The sequence below is a fragment of the Parasteatoda tepidariorum genome, chromosome 1 (genome assembly GCF_043381705.1).
Source record: "Parasteatoda tepidariorum isolate YZ-2023 chromosome 1, CAS_Ptep_4.0, whole genome shotgun sequence".
NCBI lineage: Eukaryota > Metazoa > Arthropoda > Arachnida > Araneae > Theridiidae > Parasteatoda > Parasteatoda tepidariorum.
In genome coordinates this window covers 56,857,728-56,880,295 of record NC_092204.1, presented here as the reverse complement: position 1 = coordinate 56,880,295, position 22,568 = coordinate 56,857,728, and the positions used below count along the sequence as shown (strand labels likewise).

The window sequence follows — 22,568 nt, the reverse complement described above, 5'->3', positions numbered from 1 at the left end:
AATGTTTGGTAACGGAAATGTTTCTGAAATCAAACTGAATTCACTATTTGATACCATGAAACTTATAATTAGGTAACAGCAAATATGTAGCATATGCTGGATGTTGGGGATAACGAAATCACAGCAACCCAAACATACAATGTGGAAAAAATATCACTTCATAACTTTTGTACTAATAATCGGATTTTCACATGCTTAAAATCGATATTCATGATTCAAAGGGTTAACTTCAAATATTCTAATTAATTAATGCTAACTATCAATTAAATTACGGGATCAGACACAAGACCGTAATTTCTCCCTATAAACACAACTATTTTTCAACCCTTGACGGCCAAAATATAGAGGAAGATGTAGAAGATATAATCCCATTAATTTAATAAGGAGAATTATCGAAAGTTTGGTTCTTTAATTTCAATTTTTGAGCACAATAAAAAGAAAAACTTATAACACAATTGAAAAAATTCTTTTCCCACTAATGAAAATCATTTACCCAAAAATAGATGAACATATTCCTCTAGTTATCATAATTTTAAATACTTTAGGCAGTCATTGCAATAATATTTTTTACATTCGTTATAAATCTTGAGTTCAGTTTATTATGCAATCTCTAGTTAAAAATGTCTTCGAGCACAATAGGTATAGAGTTTCTCATCAAAGATTATTGATTGCTTTCTTTTCCCTTAAACAATTGAAACCAAAATTTTTATTAAAACTATTTTTAATATCCAATAAATCAGATAAATAATTAATTCGGAACATAATTCTTACTATCATTGAATATTCTGAAATTACTCTTCTGTAAAGACTGCATCAAACAGAAATTATTATTTTATTTATCTATGAAAATATCAAATATAAACATTCATATTAACATTCTATTAAAATGAATATGAACGTTCATATCAACAATATCTATGAAAATATCAACATTCAGTTAGTGGTCATTTTAAAAGTGTATGAAATATATTCAAAAAAATTCAACACTCAATCTGCAGACACATTTTAATTTGGAATGTTCCCACATGCATAAGAGAAAATAAGCTGAATTATACATTTAAAATAATTAGATTATTCCAGCAAATATATACTCTTAACATTTTCTAATATAACAAACAAACTATACTTTTTAAAAACATCTATACTTTTTAAATTTAATGTTGAATTTGATATTCAAAGAAACACTTTCATAATAATGACTTATTTATGAAACTGATGTAAAAGATATTGGCACACATTTATATTGATACTTATTAACATCATATTGAGAGAACAAATTAATTCGGTCCACTTTTTTTGTGATCAAAAATGCATTTATTTCAGAACAAAATAAATGAACAGATTATTCAAAGTATTGAACATCGCTGGCTACTACTTTTTCCCACCTCTCTGACAATTTTCGAATTCCATCTCAAAAAAAATTTCTCGTCTTTTGAGGCGATCCAAGTTAGGAGCCAATTTTCGATTTCTGCGAAAGAGCCGAACCGGTGACCTGCCAAATTATGCTGCATCTTTCGGAATAACCAGTAATCAGAAGGAGCAATGTCCGGCGAATACGGCGGGTGCTATAAAATATCCCACTTGAGCGTTTCCCAATAATTTTCTACAACTTTTGAGACACGAGGCGGATCGTTATCATGCTAAAGAATAACTTTGTCATATCTTTGCTCATATTCCGGTCGTTTTTCTTGTAATGCACTGTTCAAACGAATCAATTGTAGCCTATACCGATAGCCCGTAATGGAATCGCCAGGTTGCAGCAGCTCATAGTATACAGCACCATTCACTATTCTTGAAACGTCGAAATCATTCCCTACATGATTTATCTGTTGGAGTATTGTCACCATAAACTTCTACAAGCATTCGATGCGCTTCAGCTGCACTTTTCTTCCAATTAAAGTAGAAACATAAAACCTCCCGAAAATGCTGCTTATTTACCACAAAATTTGACATATTCAACAAAGTAAAAAACAGGGTTTTTGTATGAAACTCAAAGCAATATAAACTGAATATTATTAACACGGATGTCTAACCTCTCTGAAACCACCGAAACCAGCTGTNCAATTTGGCTTGTAAAATTCTTAAAATGATACAGAAATTCGTATACCTTGCTATTAAATTTTTTTCGACTTTTATTAAATCAAATAATAAAATATATATATATATACATAGCATCTAGTAAAATATATTTGTTTATTATGCTGATTTTATTATTTTGGTCCAGTGCAGCTTAAATACTCTAAGCCATGCATAATTCTCTCAACATTTACACAATATATCTGCAAGATATACATGAAATCCATCAACAGTTTAAAATAATAAATTATGATTCATTTTGACTAGCAAAAATATGTTATTATTTTACAATACATTTGTGAAACATTTATGAATAGATTACTGAATGCATAGACGACTAGATATATACACAGATTTATATAATACAAAATATCAATCATAATCAACAAGAATGTCACACCATTATAGGCATTTCTGATTTCATAGTCTTTTACTTTCACAGATTTTTGAAGTTTATATTCATGCTTAATTTTAAACCTTTTCACAATAAATAAAACAGTTGATTAATTATTATTCAATGTCACTCAATGCAGGGATCATAATTTTTTTTTTTTAAATATTCCTTTCTTTAACAGCTAACTTTCTATTCTAACTAAATAAGCAGCAAATTATTATTCAATGTAATACGTAACTCAATATTAAAATTAATTCTGATCTTATTCTTTGAATTGCTTTCATTTCAACAATAAAATGCTTTCCATAATAGATTTGTTTTAATTTTTTGAATGCAGTTGCTCTTGTTTTCTTCTATTAACAAGCTGTTTCAAATCTTTATGTCATGTATCCTGGGGTTAGCTCACAGTTAGCTTGTTCCAAATAAAGCACCACAAATACCTGTTCCAAATAAAGCACCACAAAAAATCTCTCCATATGCTTTGAAGAGTCTGTGAACAATCTCTTTTTAATTGGTTTCTGATCTTATGGAACGCAAGAGTTTTTAACTCTTTTAATCTACTTCTAAATTATATTATTGTCAAAATTACTCCAACTTAATGAATATTCAGTATTTTTATGCGGACAGTATAGATAATATTTTCTATCTGCAAAACCATTGTCATAGTGCCAAAATAAATATGATTCAGAAGTGACTTTTTTGTTTTTATTAGAATTGTCTCACATGCACAAAAAAAATAGAACAGAAAATATCATAAATAATCTGTTTCAGGGATATTTTCTATCTTCAACAATTTCACATCGTAAAGAATATGTATTGAAATTATATCTTTGTAATTCACTTATTCGAACAAAATTATATGATATGTGTTTAAAGATGATTTGTCAAGTAAGCAAACTTCCAAAATTGAAAATAAACTCACACATATTGTCATAGCAAGCTTAAATTTTTAAAACACATTAAAATACAGTTTATCGTGGAACTTCAAATAAAACTGTAATTAGTAATTTATTTAAAAATACCAATAATGTATCAGTTCTTGCATTTTTTAAACATTGATATTTGAGGTAGGAATTATTTTATTATTAGGAATTGAATTTGTGAAATTACAAATTTTACAAGTTCATGTTTTTCTTCTTTTATGCCTGTAACTGAAGGAGGGGCTAAGTTGCTAAGATAAAAAAAAGTGGGACCCAATTTTCTAGTGATAAATTTTTCTCACGTGTGCAATTTTCATTAAAAAAAGATGCAATTTCACATTTGATAACATTTCTGTATAAGTTCTGAAAAATTGCTATTTTTTTTTTCTATGACTTTGCATTATAAACACTATAATGCACTGTAAGCATAGTTTTATAATTTTCTTTGCATGTCAACTGAAGCTGAGAAGAATGATATGACATGGAAAAAGAATATATTTAATGATTTCAACCACTTTTTAAATGCCGTAACTTTTGCCTTAACATTTTTTTCTTAACTTTTGTTGTATTTAATATATATAAAAATGACAGACGTATATATCACTGAGTGTATCATCCTGTCTTGATAACAGAGAAACGATGTATAATGAATAATGTTTTATTTAAAAAACAGTAAAAAGGGCAAAAATGTTGGGCTAAACTTTATGCTTGATATGTTGGACTAAACTTGTTACATAGCAATGAAACCTTCAGAATAATGTCATACTTTCACTATAAAGATGCGTTATAAAAATATTATCGTAAAAATATGTTGCAATTTTTGATATATGATCAAATAATAAAAGTATAAAAGCACAATATATTTGAATGAATTTTTTCATATTAATGAAATGTATTTTAATGTTTTCCTGTGCAATCTACACATTTCCTGCCTTTTATAAATTTGTATAAAGATATTCATTTGAGAAATGTGTTAGAATGGATTTATTTATCAACATTTTCTAAATGTTCTTTTAATTTTAATTTACAGAATGTCTGTAGATCTTTAACTCTTAAGCTAGTTTGATACTTGGCAATTTGTACATATATATCTCTGCCAAGCAGGGAAATATCACAGAATTTCTTATATCATATCAATCACAAACACAGCATATAATATCACATCGATCCTAATAATATCACACTAAAAGACATATCTAATAATATCACATCAATAAGAATATCTAATAATATCTCACATCACTAAGAGAATCTAATAATATCCAATAAATGATATTATATAATTCTACAATAATCAGAATATCTCTAGCAATATCAAAACAAAATAGCCTGATTGAATAACACACAAGCAGATGATTTTAACCAACAAGTAAAGGTTATACCTCGAACTAAGGTCAACACTTAGAGGTTAAATGCAAACTAAAATGATCAAAGAGATCTGTAAATTTTTATTGAAGCTTGAAAACATTTATCCTAAATAATAACCAGTACTACAGTGCTAAAACGTTTTACACTGGAATGCAACGACACAGCTTTAGATCAGGCTTCATAATTTTTATGCAAATTAACATGAGTTTTACACATCATACTATACTTTTTAACAACTCACCCCCCATAATTAATGAAAATTCAATATAGCTATTTCCAATAGTTATTACCAGCCACTGCTATTTCTTATTTGCATATAAAATTACAAATATTTATATTAATTTATCATTATTGCATACATAAGTATAATAAGTAATTGTAGTTAAAATTGGAAATATCTAAGCACAGGGTTTATTGTGTGTAGCAATAATATGTTAATATTTATATTGATTTCACTAATGGCCATTTTAAACTCCCTTTTCCACTAGATTTAAATTTGGAAAACATGATGATTGGTGCAGGATAAGAGAGCTTCATCAGAGTTTAAAATTAAGGATGCCTGCATATAGTTACAAATTTACTTAACAAAAATTATACGAAAAATTCATTCTCAATTTTAATAAAGAAAGTCACATACTGTTTTAAAAAGTATTAATGATTATGCCTTTTACATCAGAATTTGAAATATATGAAACTCACATATAAATAATAATTTTTTTAATACAAAAAATAATTTAAAAATAGAAAAAAATATGAAAAACTTTATTTAAGTATGCACCGTACTTTTCTTTTAGCAACAACAAATCTAGGCTTTAGAAGTTTTTCGTAGCTTATCTGATAATATTTCAACTTCCTTTATTTTATCACATACTTTCTTAAAATTTTCTGGAATTATGTCATCACCATAATAGGCACCAGCAATAGCACCTGCCATTGTAGCAATAGTATCAGTATCCCCACCAACTGATATGGCAAAGTAGATTGTTCGAATAAACGGATTTGTGCTCTAGAAAAAGATATAAGTCTATCAATAACATGTTAGCTGCCACAATGTTAGAAAAAAAATGTAACTGAGACATGATATACTTGTCACAGGGCAACTAACAGATTAAAAAAATACTTAGAAATATATTTTTTGTATATTTTGTTAGAGGGGTAATGTCTGGAGTACCCCTCTAACATTATTTTCAAAAAATTATATGCAGGAATAAAAATTGATTTCAAGATAATTCATTTTATATATATTGTTCATAATGGCCAGTTTAAACATTCGTTATAAGGGATTTTAAATGCGTAATTTCTGTTAACGCTTAGCTGTAGCTAAATACGCAGGTCATTTTCATTGCATCCAGTGATGAATCCGCAAGGATTCGAACCCTTCAAATTCGAAAAATTAATTGCATTTGATCAATTGTTATAACATACTCATAGTTACAAAAAAAAATTGAATACCAAATAGAAATTGCCTTTTACTTTTGATTACAATAAAATTGTATTAATGTGAGTTAAATGAATGTAAGTTGTGTTATTTTTGAAAGATTATTCTATATTGCTAACAATCAAAAATTATAAATATTAGCTGAGAAAAAAGAAAATTGCATACATATCTTGTTTAGAAACATTAACAAGAAGTCAAACAATCATGTATTTGTAAAAAATATCATTTCAACTATTTGTACAATTAATTTTTAAAGTTTTATTCTCATATTTAAAAAAAAAAATCTAGCTTATAACATTTTTGCATATTAAGAAAGTGAAGAAGATGATGACGAAAAGGAGTGTAGTATTTTTATTAAAAAGAAAAAAAAGATTTTTCTAAAATTATAATCAAATTTAATACTCAGAAAAGCTAAAGTAATTCAAAGAGTTACTTTTTCAACACAAAAGTTTCAGGTAAATTTGCGTGATACATAACTTACAGTAGTTTGAATTTCACATTTAGAAGAAGGAAGGAAATGAGTTATCAGAGAATTTTGTGCCTTGAAACGCCGCTGATATTGCAGGTATGGGACTTATAAACATAAATCCACATATTGTGTTGAAAAGTAGCCATTCAAATTGCTCAGATATTCTGCATGGTATTTTAATAAAATTTCCAAATAAGCTCACCTCATAATTTGAAAGTGGTTTCAGAGCCCTGAGAAATGAATAAATCGCAGTTGGAACAGATTTCAAGGCTAAAACACTATTTCCTGTATGGTAAAGAAAGGATATTTTTAAAATTTGATATGTATATTTTTTATTAAACAACTAAGTAAATTTTTTTTAGACAATTTGTTTTAGATTTTCCAATGACATCAATTTAATACAAACTGAGAAAGTCAGATGTTTCTTTAATGAAATGTGTTAAAGTAATAAAAGCGAAAATAAAATAAAAACCAATAAAAATTATAAAAAATAGAAAAATATATTACATGTGAGTGTGTAATGAAGAAAGACAAAAAAAATTTAATTCCATTGATGATATAAGTAAAAACAATTCTGCACATGATAAGATAAAAGAAGAAAGGAAAAAAAACATAATTAAAAATAAAAGTATTGATTAACATTTGAATAAGAGATTTTTTTTTGTTGTCGCAAAATTTTGTATGTATTCCATTAAATATATTGTTTATAATATTAAACAACAAATAAAGAAGCTTTAATCTCCTAAAATGTAAAACAATTCCTCAAACTTTAATATAATTATTATAATATAGTTGAATTTTTACAATTTGAAGAACTCCAAGAGAAATGTAAACATAATTAAAACTATCCAAAATTCGAATCAACAAACAAATGCATTATTTAATTTAATATAATAAAAAATTTTGCTGTCAGGGGTCTGTCTAGGTTTTTCTGAGACTATTTTGTGAAAATTCAGACATAATTTGTGAAAAATTAAAAATTATATTAAAAGATCAACACAAAAATATGGATTTATTGCTTCTTAAGGCATACAAAAATAAAATTTTAGGAAAAAGTATTTTGTGAAACTGCCGTTTCTCCTAAAGTTGAATTTGTAAAGGTACCGTTAAACGGTAGTAAATTAGGCCTGAACAGATCCCTGATTATGTTAAATTAATTGAGTAGAAATCTGCCTAATTTTATCCACAACTGTTTTCTATTTTTTACTATCAACAACTACAGAAATTAACAATAAGTCAGAGGGTTGAATTAAGAACTGCATTTATTTTGGTCCAGTGTAAACATTTGTGTAATGGAGCAGAGAAATTTAACATATGATAAATGCAATTGATACGTGCAACAAATGTTCAATCTGTTGGGATGGTGAACATTTCCGATTTTCCACACATTCTAAAGAACTTTAATTGATTTTTTTATTGCTGTTTATTTATAAAAATTTAGTTGATAGTTTAGCCTTAAAAAATTTTTTCGTATTAGTCCAATATTTTAAATGTTTTTAAATCCAACTCTAAAGAAATGTATTTCAGTAAACTGATCATCAATGACAACTTTTAGGAATTTAAACAACCTCTCCCTGATAAAAAATTATCAAACAATAAAAAATCTTTTTCCAACGCAGCATTACTCTAACCTTCAATTTAACTATCAGTGAGAATAACAATAACATAAAAAATGTCAATTTCTTGCTTGAAATGCTACAACTTAACCACTTTTTAAAAAAATTATTATTTTTTGAATTTTTATACTCAATGCTATTTTTTGAAAACAAATACCTTGATAATTTTTTGATAATGTAATTTGAATGGTAATAAACATCCAAGCCATTTTTCTTTTGGTTAAATGAGTCAGAAAATAACAATGGTGATAAATTTGAGATCTGGGAATCCATTTTTTTCTTCACTTTCAACTTAAATTAAGAATTGAGCTTATAAAATAAGAATCAAAAGAGATAAATAATTTTAAGAACTTATCTTGGCAAATAACAAATTTATGCTTTCAGACAAATTGGAATTTTAAAAAAAATCAGTAATACGTTTGCAAATAAAAAGTATCCTTTTCAGAATGTCAACTTTTGTCTCAATAGCTGCATTTCTTGGGATGCAGAATGGCTGGAATGGTATTTTTTCTTATAAATTTAAAGGTTCATAATTTCAAAACAATTTATTGAATGTTAATTTTTTTTAATTCCATCACGCTCTTTGTATATTTTTTGCATAGTTTCTTAGTTTCAAGTATTCCTGGCAGCAAAAAAATGTAAAATGAAAAAAATAAAATAAAATAAAAATAAATAAAGATTATTCAAAAAAAAATTCTTTAACTTTAGTGATTCCTTTATAACTTACAATGCTGTACGGCTTATAGTAGCTTCATAGTTTATCGTAAGTCTAGATATTATACATTTTTCTCATATTGACTCAATACTTTTTTCTAAGGCTGTAGTATAATGCAATTCAGATAATAATAATAATGAATTTAAAAAAAAATGACAAAGTGCAAACCTAATGACTGAGCAATATCTATAGGGGAAATATCCTCTTGTTTTTCAAGACAGCATTTCATTTATTTTAAGCTTAAGTAGTAAGGATCAAATCCCTGTTTAACAAAAGAAATATTTTTATTAGCTTGGCAAATATGTGACAAGTAAATTAATAATAATTTACTCGCTCTATTTGTAGCAAAATCAATGTAGGAAATCAAAAAAATTAACCACCAGCACTACATCTACTCTATAGAATAAGAAAAGTTTTATCGACATCTAGCACCCTTAACAGGACGATTAAAGAGGGAAGAAACTTTAGCATTGCTATCTAGTCTAGACAACTAACATAATAGTTCCGATTTTTTTTTAAAACCCTAAATCAGATGAGAATAAAAGAAAGTCAATATGACTAATAGTTTAATTGTTATAAGCGTTTTTATATATAAAAGTAATGTTTTGTTTTTATACATATTTACGTAACTGACATAGCTATATAAGCAAGTGATCTATGAAGAATCGCAAAATTGTTTTTAAATTTAATTATTAATTTAAATTGCCCAATTTTTAAAGATTTTTTTTAATTTTTTAAATATTTTTCTTTTAATTAAAAATTGCTCCAAAAACTTTGTTAAATTTTATTGACTACCGTTTCAGTTACAGAAAAGGCAATAAAACTTTTTTTTCTCTAAAAAAAAGTCAATATCGCCATGAATTAAGCTCAGTTTACGAAATTTAAAATACTTAATTCTGAGTGATTAGTTAAAAATAATTATGATAAATTAAAATTATATTTATATATTTTTAAAATTATATTTAAATATGCTTATAGGCTTTGTCAATAAAAACATTTATAATTTAAAAAGAAACAAAGAACAAAGCTCAAAGTTTGTCAGCTGGTGTTCTTATCAAACACTGTTAATTTTCAGTTTCATCAATATTCATAGTTTATTCTTCTCATCCAAATTGGCTTTCCTTTAAATTATATGATTTCATCTTTTCAACAACTGCACTAATGTGCTTATTGAAATCGAGTAATATTTGGGTATATGAAAAGCAGTAAGAAGGAAGAACGACAAACAATTTTTCAGTAATATCTTTTTAACAAATTGCAAATGTGAAAGGAAGAAATTTTCTTTTCGAAAAAGGAAAAGATATACTATATTTTTTCTTCTAATGGCAGGCACTGAACTTTTACGTTTTTCGCCTAAGAAGATGCCGGAAGTATTACTCATTTAACCTTACCCAGTGGGCACCTGTGAACCTAAGTCATGGAGGCGAGCAACATTACCCACGCCATACTGCCATAGATACCCGTTTATATGGTGGGCCATATTCATACATCACACAATAGAGAACAACACACAGAGAGAAATATCCATGCCCTGATCGGGATTTGAACCTGCAGCCATTGGCTTCGCAGTCAGGCACGCTAACCGCTCGACCATCTGGCTGGCTATTTGGTTATTCTGTTAGTAAAAAAAAGTCCAGTAAATGGACATGGGACTTGAACTGTATATATTATCAGCACATCGGATGTATATTGTATAATGATTTTTTAAAATCAGGTTTCTATTTCTGATTAATTTAAACACAAATACTTTCAATCTACAATTGCATTTTGCTACAATTGTTCAATAAAATTTAAAATTGTGTATTAACTCTTCAAGCATTGGAACCTCTGGGTAATTTTCATCTTTCATGCTTGTTTTCTATTGAACAACACTTTTTTTAACGTAAGAAAAGTTTGCATTTGGAATGTAAGGAAAGGGTGGGACTAATGCTCAGAGGGTTAATACAAGTATATAATTAGGTAAAAATAATCGTGATGACTTAAAATTCTTAATATATAATTAAAAGTCTTCATACATTCATGTTTAAACTTTCTTTTCATTCTATAATCTTTCTGATATTNGATGCCGGAAGTAATACTCATTTAACGTTACCCAGTGGGCACCTGTGAACCTAAGTCATGGAGGCGAGCAACATTACCCACGCCACACTGCCATAGATACCGGTTTATATGGTGGGCCACATTCATACACACAATAGAGAACAACACACAGAGAGAAACATCCACTACTTATACGAGTGATCGGGATTTGAACCTGCAGCCATTGGCTTCTCAGTCAGGCACGCTAACCGCTCGACCATCTGGCTGGCTATTTGGTTATTCTGTTAGTAAAAAAAAGTCCAGTAAATGGACATGGGACTTGAACTGTATATATTATCAGCACATCGGATGTATATTGTATAATGATTTTTTAAAATCAGGTTTCTATTTCTGATTAATTTAAACACAAATACTTTCAATCTACAATTGCATTTTGCTACAATTGTTCAATAAAATTTAAAATTGTGTATTAACTCTTCAAGCATTGGAACCTCTGGGTAATTTTCATCTTTCATGCTTGTTTTCTATTGAACAACACTTTTTTTAACGTAAGAAAAGTTTGCATTTGGAATGTAAGGAAAGGGTGGGACTAATGCTCAGAGGGTTAATACAAGTATATAATTAGGTAAAAATAATCGTGATGACTTAAAATTCTTAATATATAATTAAAAGTCTTCATACATTCATGTTTAAACTTTCTTTTCATTCTATAATCTTTCTGATATTCACCTGGTTTTTAAAACTTGTCATCTTTTCTTCAAGATCCAAAATGAATTTCATAGGATCAAGTTCTTCAGAAGGATCTAATTTCAGAGCTAAGTGAATAGCTAAGCACAGTAATAGTGCTCCATTATAACCATCTGGATGAGTGTGAGTCACAAAAGAGCACTGTTCCACTGATTTCTATTAAGAAAGATAATAAACATGTAAACATGAACAAAGTGTACCTAAAAGAAAACATTTCATTTTTAAAAATTATATTAAATAAAATTTTGATGATCATACTTTCTAAGTTTAATAATTGTATGAATAACAATATTATTTTATTCTTAAATTTTTATTTTTAATAAATTTAGATAAAGTTTTATTAAATCACCTGTAGAACATAGTTCTATACTTAAAACGTTTCAATCAGATAAAAAAAAGGGGATATTTCCGTATCGTGATCTGTCACGCCAACTACAATCGCCAAGGTGCCAAATAGATTTTAAACTTGGAAATTTAAAAAAAAAAAAAAGCATGTAGATGTTTACTTGGGGCTGGCTACGAGTTATACCTTTCGAGTTGGTCCCTTTCTGTGATGTTCTTTTTTTTTTTACTTTCTGGCGGGTCACTGCCCGGAAGTATCCAAGATTTCGCGATAATTCTGCCACAGATCACGATACGGAAATCTCCCCAAAGTTTATCTTACTTTTATAAAGTCATTATCTTTATTATGAACAAATAAGGCAACGGGGGCGATTCTCATAGCAGCTCCATTGCCATAAGATCCTGCTCCATTGAATTGGTTTTTAGCAGGAAGAAAAACGTCTTTAAAGTTTGTTTCCTGTAAAGCCACAAACACGAGCCGAACATGTGCACCATAGGCTCGTTTTCCTGATAGAGGGTCAGTAAAAAACTCGTGTACAAATCTAGAAGATTGAAGAAGAAACAATTTAGATATAAAAAATTGCGTATTAAAACTATTGAGAGTTATTTACCATTTAACAATTTAAATAAAAAGGGACTTCTTTGTAAACTATAAAAATGTATACAATCACTACTAAAAGTTTTGAAAATTACAGTAGATTTTCAAATGCATAGAAAGTTTAAAACGTTTCTTCTTATTCTCTAAATATGATATATAATTCTCTAAAAAGATGATTTCAAATTCCAAGGCCCTTATAAAGTGTCAATTTACAATCCAATAAATAATCCTAGAAGGATATATTTTTGAAATTGTGTAAATATCTGACTTCAATTTTTATGAACAATTAAATGTTAATTTAAGTATAGAACCATAGAAAAATCATTATGTATATAAGACTAAAAATGATTATCTACACATTCATACAGTAAAGGAAATGTACAGTGAGCAAAATTAACTGGACCACCCTGAATAACTTTTGATCTAATGATCGGATCTTCACGTTCAAGGACTCAATCCTAATGGCTCGAGGAGGTGACCTCAAATATGCTAATTAATTAGTGCGGACGATATTTTAAATTACGAAATCAGGCACAAAAAGCTACTTTTTCTGAATACCTTTTTTACGACGGATTCGGATTTCTGACCCCAAAAATATTGTGGATATATGGAAATATGGTCACAATAGTTTGGTTAAGAGAGCGCTTCAAAGTTTGGACACCTTAATCATAATTTTACTTTTTTAAAATATTTTGCCATATCTCGAGAACTAAGCAATTAAAAAATTATTGCACACAATTATAAAATTCGTTAATCCAAAAATAATTTCATGCAAAAAATAACTTTGAGTAAATATTTATAATTTTATTTAATAATGGTGGAAAATTTTTTGAATTGTAAGCTATGTAATTTTTTGCATCATTTTAAACAATATAATCTAGCATGGCAAACTACAAAATTTGAGCAAAACCGGTTGAATAGTTCCTGAGAAAATTAATTTCAAAAAAGTGAGATATTTAAAATTCGATTTCTCAGGAAGTCTTCGATGGATTTAGCTCAAATTTTGTATTTTGATTAGCAAAATTATATTTTTTAAAATTATGCAAAAATTTGTATACCTTACAATTCGAAATTTTTTTGACCATTATTAAATAAAACAAAGAAAAATAATAAATATTTACTAAAAATTATTTTTTGCATGGAATAATCTTTGGATTTTCAATTAGAAATTTTAATAGGATAAAACTGTTTCAAATCAAATTTTATATTAATAAAGTTCAAGTTGCGCACGTTAAAGTCCCTTCTCTTCAATAATTCTTTAATATCAACAAAAGGGAATGAATGCTTTTGATATTTTACAGTTTAGACAGAGAACTAAACTAAATAACTAATTCGAGGTTTTGTTCAAAGAAAATACCCCTTTCTCTCCACACACTTGCACCTAACCATTCATAATTCTAACAAAAAGAAAATACCACCTTTCTGGAGTGATAAAAACATTTATTCATTTAAAAAATGATAAAAAATAATATGCTTTGCAATACAACTCCGGAATACAGATGCAAAATGTTATTGCTGAGCACTCCTGACTGAAGTATTTTGTTTCACTTTTAGTAAATTTCACTTTAGTTAAAATAATTTAATTCTCATTGTGAATTTGATAACCAAAAAAATTTAAATGTTATCATTCATAAAATAATTCTTTCCTGGAAATGACAGGCTGGTTTCAATAACTAGTGAGTTTACAAACATAAAGCACTGCTTGCACTATTTCGTACTCTTTGTCTATATCACTTTTCTTTTCTCACTACAAAAGTGATTTTTGTGTTCCAAGGTACATGTTTCACTATTTGATATTATGGTTAGTCAAATTTTTTTATTTTATTATTATTATTATTTTTTTAAATTACCTCATATTCATAGTAGAAGTATTTGCAAAAGATGTTAAAATTATTTACTTTGAGTCTCAATGGCTGTTTACCTCTGATTCTAAGATTGATAATAACTTCAAGGTTTTGGCAAAAAAATATTAAATATTCTTTAACTTTTTTTTTTTGCGTAAATTAAATTCCGGCTTTTCTCTGATCTGTAAAATACCGTAATATTGTTTCAGTTACTAATTAACACAAAAGCTTAAAAACTGGTTAAATAAATTTAAAAAATTATCAACAACAATAACTTTATATTAAGCTAAATTATAGGAACTATTCCAAGCCATATAAAGAAGTTCTTGTTTATTGTTACGTAGTTTGCTAAAGTGGGCCTAACCATAAAATAAGCTATTTCAAGTATTTTTTCTTTCTTTTTGTTCCAAGTAGGCTCATTTGAAAAACCCATCAATTTTAGTAAGTTGATTTTCTTTAATAAATAATCTTATGATTGTCACATTATTAAGTCATTCAACAAATTTTTTCCCATTCAATTTTCACATTTCTGTTGCATTTTAAAGATTTATGAAGTAAAATAAAAATTTTCTATGTATTTCAAGCACTTGCTCATTATTACTATCATCTACCAGACATTAAAAATTTACATTATATTAAAGAATTTATTATTAAGAGTAAATAACCAAATAAGAATACCAGATTGACATTGATATTCGGAAGCTGTTAAGCATAAGCACATGTTAAAACTGCGACTTTATAGGTCCTCTTTTTTCAACTTTCGCATGGTTGCTGCATAGGCTTTTAAAATTCGTCTAAGCTTGTGCATAGGTGAAACTCTTTGAGCAAGGTTTTTGATTGAGAGCTTAACTATCATAAATTTTTAGGATGTCCTCCTTATTTTTATGTGATATCTATTTTAAAAAAAAGTCCATGTTCTTATTCTTTAAAAAAAGTTAAACGCTTATTCAAAAATAATAATAATAAATAAACTTTACATTAGAACAAATTTTTTCAAAATAAAAAAATAGTTCATTTATTAAAAAAAATAAAAAGACAGGTAAATATTTTAATTAGTTGGAATTTAAGTAAGTGTTAATGGTTTAAAAAAAACACTTGTTTGGATTTAAAGATCCACAAAAAAAAGGAGTAAATGAGAAATATTTTTACATAATTCTTTTTTAAATGCTAGGAAATGATATTTAAAGAGAAAAATGAAAATCCTACAGATTACAAGTATTTATTTATACAGTAGAAGATTTGTATAACGCAATTCTGTAAACCACAATTCTCTATAAACCACACTAGCTTTCTAAGTGTAACCAATGAAATTTGCAGTTAAGAAATTTCTATAACTAAATAAAACAGAATTATTAACTTTTTAAATTGTTTATTTAATTATTTGAAAAGAGGTTAAAGTTTCAAAAGCAAACCAAAATTAAATAATTTGTTTGTTATTAGCTCTATTGCTGCAGAAAATTTTAATTTTTTTTTTGTAAGTAATAAATACTTAAGTGCATATTTTGAGTTTTAAAGCATTTGTATAAAAATATTATTTTAAATCATTGTAAGAATGATCTGTTTTAAACTAATACTGCCATATTTAGCGGGTAAGTTTATAAAGATAAATGAAATTTTTTATATAACACAAAATTCCATAAGACGCAGTGCCTCAGGTTTTGAGGTGTGCATTTTAAAGATCTTCTACGGTATAGGTTACATAAAAATTTAACATTCAAAGCCATTTATGGTAAAAATTAACATTGGTATTACAGAGTTAGTATAGTGGAAAAATTTGGTTACATAAACTGTTCCCTTAAAACCTATTCATAAACTTATTGTTGACAAAATTAGAACATGAAATGAATCTTTATTCATCGAACAAATTTAGTGAGAAACTGAATAGTTTAAACACTTTTTTACCGTGAGTTTAGCAAAAACATACACATGATAGATAATTTTTCAAATTTTGAAACGAAAAATACCTTTTAGCCAAATCACTAGGAGAGATTTTCTTTTTTTCTATCAGTGATTTAGTAACTGATAATGTCATTGCTGTATCATCTGTATGCATATAAATTTTTTCTGTTTCTACAAATAAATTTTTTTTAATAACAACAATATTTCAACATAAGGAACAAAATTGCATAAAAAGTTATTAATAAAATAATGCATCACAGTTTTTTTTTTAATAAATTTGATCATTTTTCGCAAGGCTATAATGCTTTTTGGTTTTCAGGTTTTAATTTTAAAATTACCGCATAGTAGATAATAATTAGGTTATTATATAAATCTCAGCAAAAAGCTGCAAAATGAATGTAACTTCCTTCAATGGCTACCAATTGTGAAAGAAAACATGATAAGATCAATAATAAATATTATTTAAATTAGTAGTCAGCAGTAACAAATATACGTACTTACGTATTTTCCTGTCGACTATTTATGCCAAATCTGAAAATAAATTTGGAAATGGTTCAAATTTAAATACCTCATTTTTTGCATGTAATAAGTTATATTTGTATTTTGTCAATTTCTTAATAATTAACTGCTATCTAACTATAGAAAAATCAATGTTTGTGTCCTTTGTAGACTCCTTAATCATCAAATCGGAAGCTATGAAATTTGGTATACAGATAGTTCAAAGCACAAGGAAGGTCTATGTAAACATTAGAACATTCTACGACAAATCGTTCGAGCGGGTTAAACGAAAAACGAAATTGAATTTTCTGATTTGTTCAGCGTTAGCCATTGTTTTAAATTTAACAACTCAATTTCTCACATTAATCAACATTACGTGGTAGCACGCCCGGTCTACCAAATTCATACTTTGTTTGATACCACGATCTTTTATTTCATTTATATAATTTTATTTATATAAATTCTTTTAAACGAGTTTCTAGAAAATTGCTTATTTAAAATCAACGATAATGGAATAGAAAAAAAAACTCATTTATGTATTCAAAAGCAAAAATTAATCGTTAAAAGGATACACATTCGCTTAGGAGAAAAATAAACGTTGACGCCAATGATGCTTAATTAATTAAGGTAATCTATACATATTGAAATAAAAGAAATGACCCTGTACTAAAATGCAAACAAAATGGAGTAAAGGTATTTATTTGCCTAGAAGAACTGTAAGAAATCGTCATACTATCACTCACAACATCGATGCTTAATTAATGTTGTTAATTTGTATTAATTGAAATTTTAAAAAAAAGTAACTTCTGAACTGAAAAGCAAAAATAAGTAGAAAATATGCTTATTCGTGTCTTGGGCAGCCGTAAGAGATCTGCATATTATTGTTGATACTAATGCTTAATTAACATTGATAATGCGTCATTGTTGAAATAAAATAAAATAAGCTATGAGCTAAAAAGCCAAGAACATGGAGGAAAGATTAATGGGAAATTCATTTAAGAAAACCGTAAAATATCGCCATTCACAGATGACGCTTAATTCATATGTATCACCGGCGGTAATTTGTACTACTAGTATTATGTTAATTGGCAAATTGACAGCAAAAAAATTCTACAACGGGTTTTACGTAGTTTCAGAAAATATTTTTTCCAGTTGTAGCTAAGATAAAGTATTAATATTTTAATGAATTAGAATTAAAAGAACTTTTTTCCACCACTATTCATAAATATTTTAACAGTAAACTAAAAGTCATATAGAGAAATGGTCATGCTCCAAAATCCTTCTAAAGTTCTAATATTTTTTTAAAAATAATTCGGCTTTAGTTGGCTACCACTGACAAATATGTATAAACTCAAATGTTGAAGGGTTGTGTAATAAGTACCAAATATACTAATATAGGTATGAAATATTATATTGATATATATTTGGTGTTTATTAAAGCTGCACCAACTTAGGGATTAAGTGTTTTACGGTCCCTCGAAAAGGATATATATGTACCTGAGATAATCACTTAATAGTGGTAAATTCTAACTATCATGAATTGGCCGCGAGCAATAGCATCACGTCAAGCGATGCTAAATACATTTTATCTTTATTCCAATAGTATGGATTACAAACAATCAACTTTGCTTACTTCAATAACGTAAAGTCACCGAAGATTACAACATATAACATTAAATTTAAAAAAAAATTATTTTAGCTATATTAATTGAAAAACTTAGTGGAAGAACATAAGTTAAGTGAGATTTTCAGAACGAAAAAAGAACACACGTATCCAAATTATTTTATTACCAATTTATGGTGGGACTAAGAATTGATTGTTTTATTTTATTTACCATTGCTAATTTGAAATAAAAATCATGCAAGCATACTGAAAACTAATATAGATTAGTTATTTTAAGATAAAACTGAAGGTAGAAACAGTTCTGTAACATTAAACATGCCCATATAGACGTAACCACTTTATGTTATTTTCTCTAATTCGTTCATTCCCTTAAAAATGTCATTCACATGGTTCTTCCATTAAACTCTTTAACTGCGTTAGTATATGCGCTTCAGTATTGAGCACGATTGCGTTGTGTTTCTCAGTATTGATTTATTAATTCTTCTTCTTTTTATTCACTACTTCGAAAAACGGATAGTTAGCTAGTATTAAAATAAATTTGAAAAGATATCAAATTAACTTTTCGTAATGTTGGCGAAAATGGTCAATGGGATAATACATAAGTACCCAGAGATGTTTCTTAAAAACAATAATTATGTGATTATCACAAATAGCAGCAACATAGTTGATCAACTTCACTTCTCACATTATCTTCTTATTTTCCTCTATTCTAAAGTAACTGTATGAGTTAATACAGTTACTTTTAGGCTAGAGCACGAACCTATCAATACTAACTTATATGAATGAAGATTTTAAAATTTTCCCAATCTTTACTCTTATGAACAAAAGTGTACATAAAATTTATTTTACTTCGAGTCTGGGATGGCATTTTGTCAGAAAGAGACCTATTCCTCTTCCAGGACACTGAAGAAAAAAAATTGGACGGAGCTGGATGAGATAGAAGAAACAAAAAAATGATTAATTTAATTTTTTAGCAATAAATATAAGAAAAGTTTGAATTTACGCAAATTAAATTTAATATATTAACTATGAAGTTAAACATTTTGCACATAAACTCTTTGAAATATTTTTGTCTATCCTACTATTCTAATAACTTTTTAAAAAATCTATATGTCATATTATTTGAGAGTTAGTTTCTAACTGGCCCGGAAGTTGGCAAGATTTGGCGATTATGCTGCCGCAGATCACGATACGGAAATCTCCCCATGATATTTAATTTGATCATGAAATTTTAACGGCTTTTCATATAATTATATAAATTTTATATCAATAAAACAGAGAAATGCTTGTTGTATCGAATTTTTAAGAAATTCATTAAATTTATATTTCTTTCCAATTGTTGCTTTAAATTGTTTCTAATTCTAAAATAATATATTAAAAAACTTGCAAATTAATTTTATTCTTTAATTTAGATTGCAATTATAGACTGTTTAAATCTTTGATATTTCTTATAAAAAAAAACATTATTGAAAATATTAACATAAATTGAAACTATTATAAAAAGCGAATTTTTAAAAAAATTACAAATCTTATGAAAAAATCACATGGCTTAAATAAAAATGTATGTACCTCCATTGAGAATTTCAGAAAAGAATGTTTTCAGCTTCTCTTCTTTCACGATAGCATAAAATTCAAATGGAGCACCAAGACAATCACCAACCAAGGCTCCGATCAAACATCCTCTAAACTTAGCAGCAATACCGACAGTTTTTAAATTTGAAGTCGCCATTTATGTAAAAATAACACAAAATTCACAGGAATGAAATTTATTAAATATCGATCATATTTTTCAGACAGGAAAAAGAATAGGGTAGAGTATAGTGAGAGGATGTCTGTGATGCCGCAGGAAACCTCTTCAAGTCATGTTTTTAAGCATGCGCGGTTTTCTATTGATGAATGAATAACGCCTCCTCCCTATCCTTCCTACCAGAGGATTATGGGCAGAAAATTGCGCGCTCGTTTCAAAAATCGACTAAATGAAGATTATCAAGAAATGATAAAAGATTTCTTAAAGGGTATGAAATTATGTTTTATTTAAAGTATTGATTTTCTGCCTTTTCACATAGAAATTTGTATTTCCTTTATATTTGAATGATCCATAGCAGCAAAATAACTTGGGGACTCATTGGGCCAATATTCACCTTTCTTGGCTCAACAAGGTTTTAAAGGGCCATTATTTTGCCTAATTTGGACAGACATAAAAATATCCGATTCATCCGATTTTTTATAGCCACTATTCAGCCGGTGTTTACCCTATATAAAATTGTCAAATTCACCCCATATTTTATTCCCCTTATTCACCCAATATCGGCCCTATACCGATTTGTAAAATTCACCCGATATTTTATAGCCATAATTCAGCCAATGTTGGTTCGATATAGAAGTGCCAGACTCAACCGATGTTTTATAGCTGTTATTCAGCCAATATAGACCATATATAGAATTGTTCAATTCACCCGATATTTTAAAGCCATTATTTAGCCAATATATAGGTCCTATTTGAAATTCCCCAATTGACCCGATATTTTTAAACGTTACTCAGCCAATGCAAGTTCTTTATAGAATTGTTCGACTCACCCGATTTTTTATAGCTGTTATTCTGCCAATATTGAACCTAAATAAAATACAGCCGATATTTTTCACCCGATATTCAGCCAATATAGAATTGTACGATTTACCCGATATTTTAAAGCTGTTATATAGCCAATGTGTGTCTTATATAAAATAGCTCGATTTATCCAATATTTTATTGCCCTTATTTCGGCAATATCGGCCCTATACAGATTTGGTAAGTTCATCCGATATTTTATAGCCGTTATTCAGCCAATATAAACGCTACATTAAATTGTCCGATTGACCATTGACCCGATATCTTATAGCTGTTACTAAGATTATGTTGGTTCGAAATAGAAGTGTTCAACTCAACCGATATTCAGCCAATATAAACCCTACTTAAAATTGTCCGATTGTGCCAACATTTTATAGCCGTTACTCAACAAATATAGACCATATATAGAATTGTACAATTCACCCAGGGCCGGATTTAAGCTTGGTGGGGCCCTTATAAGTTCAATTCCATTTCTATACACCTAAAATAAACTGCCATTATTTTTTATTGTTGAGTATTAACATTATATTATTAAAAAATTTTATAATATTACTTTATTGTTAAATATATTAATTGTGATGAGACTATTATGTAGAACTTTTCTTTTATTGCACATATTTTTTGAACGAGGGAAAAAAGTTACAAAAGAAACACATTTTAAGCACAGAGTAAAAATTTGGCGTGCTGGGCCAATACCTCCTAGAAAGGAATCAAGCCTCACAACGGGTTACTATAGGCGATGATGACGTTAGGCCCAGAGGGAAACCAGTCAGGGTAGCTATTTTTACGAAAAACTCCGAATCTGATCAAACGAGCCATTGGCGATATTCTCAAGTATTATAACCTGTGTCGGCATTCAGCCAATTGGCGAATATTTTTGATTTGAATTTGTAAACAACCGTGTGTGTTCTGGTGTCAACGTTCTTCGTAAAATTTATATTTATTCAACAAATGTTGTAAATGTCAGCATTAATTTAATTCTTAGTGTTATGGATAATTGCCAATGAGTGCTGTGTACCAAACTGCAGAGGATTTTACAAAGTTGATGGTACAAAAGTATTAAATTTTGGATTTCCCAATACGTAAGAAATGGCTTGCCGCCATGCCAAGAGATTTTGAAGTTGCAAAGAATTCTAAAGTGAGTAATATTTGTTCTTATTTTTAAAAATTTAATTATGCTTCTTTATTATATTTTTACTAAGAGTAAATTATTTTAAATTGTGGATAAATTATTTATAATAATTAAGTTGTTCTTATCAATCATATCGCAAACTATTGTAATATATAGTTATTTTTATAGAGTTTTATTTTATAAAAATATTAATAATTTTAGTATTTTATTAAATTTTTGCTCAAACTTTAAACATTTTTG

The 22,568-nt window shown here is 27.8% G+C and overlaps 1 pseudogene; it reads right to left on the bottom strand.

The window, feature by feature from the left end:
• Nucleotides 1–987: 987 nt before the first annotated feature.
• On the bottom strand, nucleotides 988–21,877 carry LOC107441963 (ADP-ribosylhydrolase ARH3-like; annotated as a pseudogene).
• Nucleotides 21,878–22,568: the final 691 nt, after the last annotated feature.